Source organism: Callithrix jacchus, chromosome 16, assembly GCF_049354715.1.
Source record: "Callithrix jacchus isolate 240 chromosome 16, calJac240_pri, whole genome shotgun sequence".
Taxonomy (NCBI): domain Eukaryota; kingdom Metazoa; phylum Chordata; class Mammalia; order Primates; family Cebidae; genus Callithrix; species Callithrix jacchus.
This window is the reverse complement of record NC_133517.1, coordinates 2,587,542-2,600,986: the sequence shown is the minus strand read 5'-3', so window position 1 is coordinate 2,600,986 and position 13,445 is coordinate 2,587,542. Positions and strand designations below refer to the sequence as shown.

At 44.0% G+C, this 13,445-nt stretch overlaps 1 long non-coding RNA gene across 1 annotated transcript in view; it reads left to right on the top strand.

Moving 5' to 3' along the window:
* Positions 1 to 13,445, top strand: part of LOC108588615 (uncharacterized) — a 79,683-nt gene that overhangs the window by 32,083 nt on the left and 34,155 nt on the right. Inside the window, exon 4 of the long non-coding RNA XR_004735214.3 lies at positions 12,577 to 12,813. This is a non-coding gene — a long non-coding RNA (uncharacterized LOC108588615). The remainder of the gene's footprint in view (positions 1 to 12,576; positions 12,814 to 13,445) is intronic.

The following is a 13,445-nucleotide window of genomic DNA, read 5'->3' as shown; positions in this document are numbered from 1 at the left end:
TTGTTTATTTTTTGAGATGAAGTCTTGCTCTGTCACCCAGTTGGGAGTGCAGTGGAAGATATTAGCTCGCTGCAACCTCTGCCTTCTGGGTTCAAGCGATTCTCCTGCCTCAGACTCCTGAGAAGCTGGGATGACAGATGCCCGCCACCATACCTGGTTAATTTTTAGGGGGTATTCTTAGTAGGGACAGGGTTTCACCACATTGGTCAGGCTGGCCTCGAACTCATGACCTTAGGTGATCCACCTGCCTTGGCATCTTAAAGTGCTGGGATTACACGCATGAGCCACTGTGCCTGATCCCACTTCATTTTGATGCTAAACCCCCACTCCGAAGCAAACATGGGATGTACATTACATGCATGTTTACCCAGTGCGCATGTGCTTGGCTCTCCTGTGACTATGTGTGGCTTTCCCCCTCAACCTGCTGAATCCGTAGGACTGTACTGTGTAGCTCAGACTTTGCAGAGCATAAATCCTAAGCCACCCTTTCCCTCTTCAAAGAGAGAGCACCTTCCATCCTTGCCACAAGCTGTCTTTTCCTGATTTGCAAACTGATATAACCAAAAAAGCTCTCCTTTCTGCTGTTTAGCAATTCTGGTAGTATTTTGAAGGATGCATTGCACAAAATAGCTTTCTATTTTGCTTCTTGATATGTGCACATCCTACCAATGCTCTCTGCCTTTGGCTTAGCAACAAGCAAGGAAGAGCTGAAAGGTAAAACACCCCGTGTGGCTCCTTTTCCATTTTCAGCGGATTCAGGGAAGAGTGTGAGCGAGAACGAGTTTGAGAGAACTCTTGGGTGGTTTGTATTTCTTAGCACACTTTTTGCCTTCTATTGGCAAGTTCCGGCTTGCAGGCAAAGCTGACTGTCTGCCTTAGACTTTATTTTTTTGAGACAGAGTCTTGCTGTCACCCATACTGGAGTGCAGTGGCACGAGTGCGGCTCACTGCAGCCGGCACCTTCTGGGTTCCAGTGATTCTCCTGCCTCAGCCTCCCGGGTAGCTGGGACTACCGGGATGTACCACCTTGCCCAGTTAATTTTTGTATCTTTAGTAGAGATGGGTTTTCACCGTGTTGGTCAGGCTGGTCTCAAACTCCTGACCTCAAGTGATCCACTCTTCTCGGCCTCCCAGAGTGCTGGGATTATAGGTGTGAGCCACTGCGCCCGGCAGATAGACTAGGCACTCGCCTGGTCCTCACTTGGAATCTCCCTGAACTCCAGCGAGGCGCGGGTCCACTGGAATTCTGTGCTCAGGGGGCGGCAGTGGGCTCCATGTACCAGCGAGGCTGCGAGGAGCAGCCCTGATCTCCTCTGCTCATGCACAGGCTCCGGTGTCCTTTTGTGCTCCACTGACAAAGCATTGTCCGAGATAAAATTATTGAGCATTTCAAACCAGTGACAGCAGAAAGTTAAGCCAACCCGGGGTGCTTCTGAGAGCCAGGCCACACGTGACTGCAAAGCTCGCGCGGGAAGCCGGCACTGGCTCCCATCGCACCAGCTGTTCACCGTGTCCTCAAGACTGCGTGACCGATTACAGCTGTTCACTGGTTCCCTCTTCTGCTGGGCCGGGCGCGGTGGCTCACGCCTGTAATCCCAGCACTTTGGGAGGCCGAGGCGGGTGGATCACGAGGTCAAGAGATCGGGACCATCCTGGTCAATATGGTGAAACCCCATCTCTACTAAAAATACAAAAAATTAGCTGGGCATGGTGGCGCGTGCCTGTAATCCCAGCTACTCAGGAGGCTGAGGCAGGAGAATTGCCTGAACCCAGGAGGCGGAGGTTGCGGTGAGCCGAGATCGCGCCATTGCACTCCAGCCTGGGTAACAAGAGTGAAACTCCGTCTCAAAAAAAAAAAAAAAAAAATTAATTAAAAAAAAAAAAAAGAATCCCCTCTGCTTTCTTCTCTGAGTGGCTAATTCGTTCTAAAATGGCAACTCCACCCAAGAGATCATTCTTGATTCGCGCAGGTGGACTTACTAGTTGCTTCTCCTGTGTTTCAATGGCGTTTAGAATTTTGCCCATGGTCACCTTCATCACTTACAACACCGTGAAGACCTGTGCATTTCTACACAGGAACAAGCAGGGCTGCAGGCAAGGCCTCATCATGACCCTTTCCCTTCTCCCTCCACCCGCTGACTGCTTACAGTAGGATCTCCAGTGTTGGCGAATAATAGGGCAAGGCTTCAAAATGACAAGAAACGCTGGTTAACATGTGTATTAACTACATTCTTAGGATCATTTGCCTTTAAATGGTCCTAATTTACAATGTTTCATTTAGCAAACATTTATCAGGCTCTATTGTAGGCCCTGTATAGAGCAGAAAAGGGCAGAGGGCAAACCCCTGTCTCCCGGAGTTTATTCTTCTAGTGAGGTAGGGTGGTTGTGTGAAGTAGGTCATTGTGTGAAGTGAGCTCAGGTAATGCTACTGAGAGAAGGGAAAAGTGTTCAAGGATTGAGGGTGGCAGGTGCTGTTTAGACAGGACCCTAACGGAGGCCTCGGAGTGCAGGTGGGAGGAAGTGGGGCGAGACCATGCTCCCCCTCTGAGGGAGAGCTCCCAGGCGGGCACCTGGGAGCAGGGACACGGTGGATATGCTTGAGGAAGAGCAAAAGGCTGAGCATGAACCTTTAAAGAGAAACAGGATATGTGCACAGCTTCCAAAATATTTTCTCCTCACTATGGTACTTTTAATGTAGATCCATACACTCTTGGACACTTCACCCTCCAGGGGTGGAGCCTGACTCTCATCCCCTTGACTGCAGGCTGGCTTCTAACAAATGGGGCAGGGAAAGGGAAAAATAGCATCTTCACAGCAGAGAAACCTGCCATTTCCCCTCAGGACTTGGAAGACAATGTTCATTGCTTAATAGCAACTTAAAGGGCAGTGAGGAGTCTGCTGCAGGTTTGGTTCTCATTCGCCCAGCTTCTATCTGAAAGCTGTCAGCAGCTTTATTTGTCCTTTGGGTTCTTTTATTTCATCAGGATGTGCACAGGTGTTGGTCCGGGACTGCTTATCCACATGGTATCTGATTAGTGATACAGTTTGGGTGTTTGTCCCCTCCAAGTTTTATGTTGAAATTGATAGCCAGTATCAGAGGTTGGGCTTAATGGTAGGTGGTTGAGTCATGGGGGCAGATTTCCCCGTGGATGGATTGCTGCTCCCTGCCACAAGGAGGGAGTTCTCTCTATTAGTTCATGTGAAAGCTAGTTGTTTAAAAGGACGGTGGTACCCTTCCCCTCTCTTGCCACGTGGCATGGTAGGTTCCTTTCTCTTTCTGCCATGGGTGGAAGCTTTCTGAAACTCTCACCAGAAGCAGATACTGAAGCCAAGCTTCTTGTCCGACCTGCAGAGCCTTGAGCCAAATAAACGTCTTTATTAATCACCAGCCTCAGGCATTCCTTTATAGCAGCACAAAGTGGACCAATACAATTAGCAATTTGAATTTAAAGGCACGTATTTTGGCCAGGTGATGGCTCACACCTGTGATACCATGACTTTGGAAGGCTGAGGCAGGAGGACTGCTTAAGTCCAGGAGTTCAAGACCAGCCTGGGCAACATAGCAACAGCTCATCTCTACTAAAATTCAAAAAAATTAGCTGAATGTGGTGTGCTCACCTGTAGTCTCAGCTACTTAGGGGGTTGAGGCAAGAGGATCCCTTGAACCTGGAAAGTTGAGGCTGCAGTGAGCTGTAATCCCATCATTGCACTGCAGCCTGGGCACGGAGCAAGGCCAAAAAAAAAACTTGTGTGTCTCTTTAGGTGGGGAAATATTATTCTTATTTGATTTCTTTCTTTCTATTATTGTTGATTTACCGTTCTAGAACTTCTGCTAAAAGAATGTTAGAGTTTGTGGATTTATCCTTCCTGCCTTGTAAAATATTTTTAAATATTGTCCAACTCTTTGTCTTTCTCTTTTATTTTCTTGGAGAAGTTTTGACTTTGTCTTTTGACTCTGTATTTTAGATTATTAATTTACTTTAATTGTGTCCATTTTGTAAAACTTGGATGTTCTAATTTTTAATTTTTTTGCAATTGCATTTAAAAGTATTCAAAAAGTCATGTTTATTACGTGTAATTTACACAGAATAAAATTTACCCTTTTTAGGGTATAGTTCTAAGAATTTTGACAAAGGCACCGACTCATGGAACCATCACCACAATTAAGATATGGAATAATTCCATTACTCCAAATGACAATCACGTTTTAAATTATTGTTTTGGTTCCTTTTTCTACAGAAGGTTCTTCTTTAGCAAAGCTAGAGGCATCTCACTATCCAACTTCAAATTATACTACAAGGCTACAGTAACCAAAACAGCATGGTACTGATACAAAAACAGACACACAGACCAATGGAACAGAATAAAGACCTCAGAAATAAGACCACACACCTACAACCATCTGATCTTTGACAAACCTGACAAAAACAAGCAATGGGGAAAGGATTCCCTGTTTAATAAATGGTGTTGGGAAAACTGGCTAGCCATATGCAGGAAATTGAAACTGAACCTTTTCCTTATACCACATACAAAAATTAACTCAAGATGAATTAAAGACTTAAATGTAAAACCTAAAAGTATAAAAATGCTAGAAGAAAAATGTTGGCAATACCATTCAGGACATAAGCACAGGCAAAAATTTCATGACAAAAACACCAAAAGCAATTGTGACAAAAGCAAAAATTGACAAATGGTTTCTAATTGAACTAAAGAGCTTCTGCACAGCAAAAGAAACTATTGTCAGAGTGAACACTCAACCTGCAGAATGGGAGGAAAGTTTTTCAATCTCTCCATCTGACAAGGGTCTAATATCCACTGTGTACAAGGAACTTAAACAAATTTAAAGAAATAAAACAAACAACCCCATTAAAAAGTGGGCAAAGGACATAAACAGAAACTTCACGAAAGAAGACGTTCATGCGGCCAACAAACATGAAAAAAAAAAGCTCAACGTTACTGATTATTATAGACCTGAAAATCAAAACTACCACAAGAAGCCATCTCATGCCAGTCAGAATGGCTGTTATGAAAAAGTCAAGGATCAACAGATGTCGGTGAGGCTGCAGAGCAAAAGGAACGCTCTTACAATGTTGGTGGGAGTGTCAATTAGCTCAACCATTGTGCAGGACAGTGTGGTGATTCAAAGATCTAGAAGCAGAAATACCATTTGACCCAGAAATCTCATTACTGATTATATACCCAAAGGAATAGAAATCATTCTAATATAAAGACAAATGCACACATATGTTTGTTGTGGCCCTGTTCACAATAGCAAAGTCATGGAATCAACCCAAATGTCCATCAGTGAAATACTGGATAAAGAAAATGCGGTATGTATACACCATGAAATACTGTGAAACCATAAGAAGGAATGGGAGCATGTCCTTTGCAGGGGCATGGATGGAGTTGAATGCTGTTACTCTCAGCAAACAAATGCAGGCACAGCAAAGCAAACACCACATGTTCTCACTTATAAGTGGGAGCTGAATGATGAGAACACATGGAAACGGGGAGGGGAACAACACACACTGGGAGACTGTTAGGGTCTGGGGGAGGGAGAGCATCAAGAAGAATAATTAATGGTTAATAGCTAGGTGGTGGGTTCATCTGTGCCGCAAGCCATCAGACACACATTTACAACCTATGTAACAAACCTGCACACCCTGCACATGTAGCCTGGAGCTTAAAATGAAACTTGAAGAAAAAGAAAGTTAGAAAAAGAAAGAAAGCTGTTCTTTTTGTGCGCCATCCTCTCAAATCAATTTAATATCTCAAATTAATTTCATTCTAAAGTATTTTCTGCTTCCTGAATTATTTTAGACTCTGCAGAATCAATCGCTCTGTGTGGTGATTCTCTCCCCCGCCCGGCCACAGACTGATGGTGTGGATTCCTCAGCGATTAGTCACAGGTCCTTTCTCCAGCAAGCCTTTCACTTTGTGTGAGAGCTGCGTGCATGCAGGATCTGTGGAGGTGTGTGCCACCTGGAGCGGGTGCAGGCTGTGTTGCTGGCAGGCTTCACTTTGGGGCCAGTGGGCACGATGAAGTCATGTGGACTGAGGGTCCCGAAGACAGCAAAGGGAAGCCGCCTTCACCTTAGCTGTGGATTCCCACTCTGGGTGAAAGTTCCTTTCTATATTCTCTCTTATGTGCTTGTCATGAAGGGCCAGAGGGGCTTGAGACACATGCTCCCTACTCCCCATTAGAAACCTTCCTGAGACAATAGTCCTCTTTCTTCTGACAGCCTGTTTCAGCTGGAAAGCGTTGGCTGAGGCTCACTGCTGACTGTTATTACAGTCTGTGTGTGTGTGTGTGTTTGTGTGTGTGTGTGTGTTGTGGGGGTGGATTTGGAGGCAGCTGGTCCACCTGCTCCACAGAAAGTACTCCTCATCACAACCCCAGATTCCCTGGCCTGGCGTCGGGGCTGAAGTTTCCCCGTAGTGCACACTTTTCATCTCTCTTCTGCCATGTGGTTTGCACCATGCTTCCTTTACGCAACTCAATCTGTCCTCCAGGAAGTGCTCAAAAGTTCTCTTCCATCCATGCCTGTTTCCTAGCACTGTTGCGGATTACTCGTTTCTATGCTTCCTTCTTTTCCTTTGGCCTCCCTGTCTCCTTCCCTTCTCCCCTCTCTGCTTCTCTCCCTTATTTCCTCTTTTCCCTTTTCTTGGGTGTTCCGTCAATTTTAAGGGATTTGTGTTTGGAAAGAAATTGGACTCTGTTCTCAGCCTACTACCGTAATCCAATCTATATTGTTTATTTGACACTTTATTTTGTCAAAGTCAAATAAAAAAGAGACAAATCTCTAAAATGAAAACGCTTATTTGGGAGGAAAGCATCACAGTTCAGGGCATACGCGCAGACTGGAAGGTCTTTAGTGAGTCCAAAGGAAAGAGAGCTTAGAGGTGTTATAAGAAGCAGAAACACTGCATGTCGCTCTGTGAGAAAGTTCACTGGCAGGTTCTAGGAGCTGGCCAGTTCTGACTGGTGAGTGATGGCAGCAGGCAAAACTGGTCTTAGAGCTCACAGGGTTTCAGCAGCCATTAGATAGATGAGGCTTCAGGTGACAGCAGGCAGTTTCAGCTCCCAGGCTTGCAGAAAATTACATCTTTGGAGCCATGTTTTGTGCCCTGAGTGCTTTTACCCCTTGGCCCCTCCATTCAATTTGTGTGATAAACTTTCACAAGTTGTGTACGCATTAGAGAGGCAACATCGTATAATGGTTGAGAGGGTGTATTCCGACACCAGACAGCCTGAGTTATATCAGCTGAGAATATCAGCTCTTTTGCATAATATCTATATGACCGGGGACAAGTTTTTTTTTTTTTTTTTTTTTCCGTGCTTCAGTTTTTATCTGTAAAATGGGATAAAACTAGTTTCCATTTTTATCCCATTTAGACCCATAGAATAGTCTTCTATGAGACTACTCTAAGGATGAAAAGTTAACACTTGTAAGTCACTTGGAACATTCCATGGCACACACACTATTATTGTTTTCTGTAATATGTTCTTAAAATTCAATGAGTTATCTCTTTAGTATGTTTTTTAATGTTTGGTTTCATAGCTCACACCAACAATTCATTTTCTTTACTTATTCTTAAGGTGGCACAACATTATTTGTATAAAGTAGCATAAAAATATATCAACAACCAGAAACAACTCAAAATATAACAATTAAATAATTAATAAGTGAACCACAGAAGATATTACAAATTAAAAGGCAGATGCTGAAAAAGATAGATTCATGAACATTTTTGTATGAAAAAAGACACTAACAAAAGAATAATTCATGTTATTTTCCATTGATTTGACATATAACTTTGAGTGCTTAAAGACTAGAATCACAGAAGTTGTACTTTATCATTTTTAACGTGGTGGGTTATTATTTTAAAGGCAAAGGTAAAGAGAAGGGGCACTGTGATTTCTTTAACCACCATGCCAGTTTCCAGGTACCTCTAAGCCCCTCCAGTTGTGGGCAGAGACAGTGCCTCCTCTCACTGACGCTGTCTGAGAGCAAAGGCTGCACTTGCCACTGAGACCCACCCTAGTCTAAGGAAATGATTCCAAGACACTCTGTTTTTCTTAAATGAAATAGCTCTTTGTGGCTCAGCCTTTTGAAGGCAGCCCAACCCACCTATATTACAACACCACAGCTAGAGTCAGATTTTCTAGCAAGATGTTTCCAGTGAAGAACAAAGCTTTATTGAAGCTTAGATGACAGGACTCCAAAGCAGTCTGGAGAAGAGGGCTCATATTAAGCAATAGGCACTATAATGTGAGGTTAAAATACAAATTAGGATACCAATTGTGAAAAACATTTGAGGGTTTCTTTTAGGGCACGTTTTGGGACGGGTAGGTGAAATATTTTAGAAACTGTTTCTTTCCTTCTGGTATAATTTAGGATCAGAAAACCAGCAAGTTTTTTTTTTTTTTTTCGTTGTTGTTTTGAGATGGATTCACTCTGTCACCCAGGCTGGAGTACAGTGGCATGATCTTGGCTGACTCTTACTTCTGCTACCTGGGTTCAGATGCTTCTCCTACCTCAGCCTCCCAAGTACCTGGGATTGCAGGTGTGAACCACCACATCGAGCTAATTTTTGTATTTTTAGTAGAGATGAGGTTTCACTGTGTTGGCCAGGCTGGTCTTGAACGCCTGACCTCAGGTGGTCCGCCTGCCTTGGTCTCCTAAAGTTCTGGGATTACTGGGCATGACCCACTGCACCCAGCCCACCCAGCAAGGTATTTTTTTTGTAAATGTAGGCATAACGTAGAGAACTAGGGATTTGGTTAACATGTGGGATTTAAATAAAATACATCATTTCGCCAATTACATTTTGGAGATTTTATAATTTTGACATCTAAAAATTATCTGCATTAAAATATTTTTAAAAGGGCACTCATATCCAATGCCAGTATTGAGGGAACAGAACACATTTATATACAACTATCTTGTTATTTTAGCAAGCGCTGTCTTCAGCATACGCTACTAACTTTTAAAAATTAATTTGTAAACTAAGGTACAAATCTTGAAAATAGTGTTAAGCTCATCATCATTAACACGTTGCTTAATCTTTGTGGTTTAAATATATAATCAAAGTATTTACAGTATTTTTTTAGCACATCAAACTTAGTATAGTAACATGGATAAACCCTGATTTGTATACCTTTTAAAATCATATTTGGAAAGATATATAACATTCCTTAACAATGTCTGATTTTTTTTTTTGCAAATTAAAAGAAAAATAACGAAACGTGACAGCTGAGGAATATGAAAGAGTCTATTTACTGAAAGCTAGTTTACAGATTGCGTTAAAACAACGAGATGAGGAGACTTCTGGCAGACGCACGGGACTTGTTTACATTCTGATTGCAGTATAATCACAGCAATATTGCATTTTAATCTCACGCATACATTTGGTTAACTAAATTAATGCCTTTAAATCACAAGTTGATTTTTGCTAATATGTAACCAGTTCTGCTTCTGTCCCTGCTCCAATGAGGATAATAATCAGTGAGCATGGTTTTGGATCAATTCTTTTTGGTAAACTCCCCAGCCACAGTCTGCTTCTTCCCCACCAAAAACATCATCTTTCACACAAATGTGGAATAATGAATAATGCTTTGTAGAATAATGTATAATAAACTGGAAGCAAGCTGCCTGTAGCATAAACCTGCAATATTCTTTGTGTGACTAAAATCCACAATTACCAGAGCAGAGAATGGCCCTGCTCCTCCCACACTGGGTGACCTTCCTTCATGGTGCTGAGACTGCTTGGCCTCAAGTGGCCAAGTGGCTGGGATGAGTCCTTGTGGAATGGGGTCACAGGACATGTCACAAGACCTTTTAGAATCTGCAAACACTGTTCCAAGTTTTCAGTGTACACCTGTCTACATTAGTCAAGCATGTACTCATTTTTAGTAGAAAAAAATTGAAAGACAAAGAAATCACTCACAACCCCACTGCCCAGATAATCTCTGTGCCATTTACAAAATAAAACACGGGGCTGGTTGAGGTGGCTCACGCCTGTAATCCAAGTACTTTGGGAGGCCAAGGCAGGCAGATCACTTGAGGTCTGAAGTCCAAGACCAGCATGGGCAAAACCCTGACTCTACAAAAATTAGCCGGGCATTATGTCCGGTGCCTGTAATCCAGCTACTCAGGAGGCGGAGGCGGGAGAATCTCTTGAACCCAGGAGGCGGAGGTGGCAGTGAGCTGAGGTTGCACCATTGTACTCCAGCCTGGGCGACAGAGCGAGACTCCATCTCAAAAAAACAAAAACAAACAAACAGAAAACATGGGGAATACATGAATGGTAGAAAATTCAAGAAGTGTACAAAATAATTTGTAGTGAAAAGTAAATCCTTTGCATTTTCCACCTCATTCTCTTTCTGCAAAGCCAGTGTCTTGAGGTCTTTTCAGGACATTTTTTTGTGTCTTTCTAGCGGGGTGGGAGGATGATGCCCCTGGGGTTGGGGGCGGGGAGGCAATGGGCTCAAGCTTTCTTACCTCCCCACGCTCTGGGTGTGGGATGCAGAGGCCTTGGGAACAGAACAAAGACTGAGCGTCTGACTTAGGGGGTTGGGTGGTGCAAGCATGTGGAGAAGTAGCTGGATGGAGAACGTGGCTCAGTCTACCAAGAGTCATCAGGATGGGCTGATTCGATCAGAAGCCAGGAGTGAGGACCAAGGCTGGAATGAAACGCCTAGAGACATAGTGGATGAACAGCGTCAGTCAGAGGAAACCATGAGGACAGCGATGCAATATGCTGACTTGGTGGCAGGTTTCCTGTGACTCACAAAGCCAACGAGGTCAGGATACGGGACAGGAGAGAAACCTGAAAAGGGTCTGTAACTGGAGTTAACTTGAGAGTGACGTGGTGAACAGAAGCAGGCATGTTGAAAGGCAAGATTAAATTATTTCCACCATCAGGAGAAACCGGTGTTTCAGAGCTAAGTTAACTTCTTTTCTTTTTCTCTGTCACCCAGACTGGAGTGCAGTGGTGCAATCCTGACTCACTGCAACCTCCACCTCCCAGGCTTAAGCTAGTCTCCTGCCTCGGCCTCCTAAGCAGATGGGATTACAGGCATGCCCCACCATGCCCAGCTAATTTTTGTATTTTTAGGGGAGATGGGGTTTCACCATGTTGGCCCGGCTGATCTCGAGCTCCTGACTTCAGGTGATCCACCCGCCTTGGCCTCCCGAAGTGCTGGGATTATAGGTGTGAGCCACCAGGCCTGGCCAAAGTTAACATCTGTAATACAAAAACATTGTTTTATTCTTTATATTTGAGTTGTGGCTTTCATTAACAACCTCGTTATACTTGAATTTTATTGCCCAATCCTTACAGGGTTAAGAAATACTATTATTTCATTTTTATACCTGAGAAAACTAAGGCTTAGAATGACGAAATGACCCAAAGCTACATAGCTAGTAAGCGAGGCACCCAGGTTATTTTGCCCACTGGATGAGTCGGGGGACAGTTAGGAAACAGAAGCCACGTCATTAATTTAAGAGAGAGAATCTATGTAACAACTGTTAACGAATACGGAACAACTGGGAGGTGGACACTGATTTTTCGTGGTGGCAATAACTGCAGAAAGCAGCCACTACTTTTGGGCTGAGGAGAACAAAGGGATGTGGTAGGAATCAACAGAACTTAGATGCTTCGAGAAGGGCCCCTGCAGAGTGAGGCCTCTGTCTGAGGGCACGTGATCACGCTTGGCCTGTGAATTCACTAATGCTGTTGAAACAAACTACCACAGCCAGTGTGAGGAAGTGTTACTGGCTGCCAGGAAGAGGAGGCAGAGGCAGGACAGGCCAGACACAGCACGGGGTGTCTCCCTTCTTTCTCAACCTCCTGATCAGTGGGTCACCCTCTTGCGGGCTTCAGTCTGTGAACCCTGATGTGGAGCCAGCGGCCAGAGTATAAACGTGGTCTGCAGGGTCCCAGCAGAGTGAGAAGCGTGGGTTCCAGGCCGATGGTACATAGGTGACTGACAGAGTCGGCGCATACTCCTTTCCACACATTTTTGGATTTTCATGCAATAGCCAAACACCTCCCTACATCTTCCTAATTAGCTGCAATTATCCCTAGTACAGACTTTCTCAGTCGCTCCTCCAAACAAGGACACACGGAATCCCAACAGTTACGGTCCGTATTTCTGGACACTGTAAATCCTATTCAAATTCAGTCACAAACCTATGTGAATATTCTGTTACCTAAGCAGGGAACTGTCGTGCTAACCATCACCACAGATCTTGAATAAAGAATGAAGGGAAGGAGAAGAGAAAGTTAGTTAATATGCACACACAAGCAAGCCAGAAAGTGTCCTTAGCTGCTCTAGTCCTGACTTTGTTTTTCCAGCACTTTCTGTATGTCTTTTGCCCTCTTACAGGAAATGAGCTGGCTGTGGTATTTTATGGACAGAATGACCCAAACCTTCATTGCCAGTGCTTTTGAATTATCAGTGGTTCTACGTTTTTGTAGTGATTGTTTTGTTGCTACGGTTTTCCTGGAAATTTTTTAACTGGGTGTGGATATACTAAGAAGCACTCAGAGAACCCCTTTGTTTTCCAGACATTAATCCACGTTGACCGTCTGGTGTAGGAGCAACCCAGTTTCTTCTTGATAATCAGGATGGAATAACCAGAGAAGGAGCCTCCTTCTTTGCCTGATGCTTCAGCCGCATGAGGATTCCGAAAGGCCAGATGGTGTTGTCAAGCTCCAGCTCAACGGGGCTATCAAAAGAATTTTGATATGTGAAAGCGTTTCTGACATGTGAACCGAAACCTCGAGACGAGCAGAGTGCAAAGTGTCAGTAACGGGAAGGGAAATTCTGTGGGCGGGTGACTAGGTGTAACGGTGCGGGGAGCCGTTCCCACTCACACCACTCGATTTGTGAAGCAGTATCTCTGTTATGGGAGAACCAGCATCGTTTGTTGGTCATGGATTCAAAGCATTCACTGTCTCCTTTAAGCTAGAACCCCATCCTTTCAGGATGTTCCCCCAACTGACACCACAACTTAGTTTTTCAGTAGCCTCTTCTCTTGTTTTATTAGCCCAACTCATTGTAGGTGATGGTGTGTGTGGCGAGATCAGCCAATTCTAAGGACCAAGTTCATTTCCCACTGGAAGGATTTCACTTTACTCCTCTCCTGCAAGGCCACTCCCGTGTGTGCGCAGAGTTGTGCCAACATTCACTTCCAAATGGGGCCAGCATGTACAGTGAAAGCACCTGGAAAATGGGCCCAATATGTTTCCTTCCTTCCCTCCTTCCTTCCTTCCTTCCTTCCTTCCTTCCTTCCTTCCTTCCTTCCTTCCTTCCTTCCTTTCTCTTTCTTTCTTTCTTTCTTTCTTTCTTTCTTTCTTTCTTTCTTTCTTTCTTTCTCTTTCTTTCTTTCTTTCTTTCTTTCTTTCTTTCTTTCTTTCTTTCCTTTCTCTCTTTT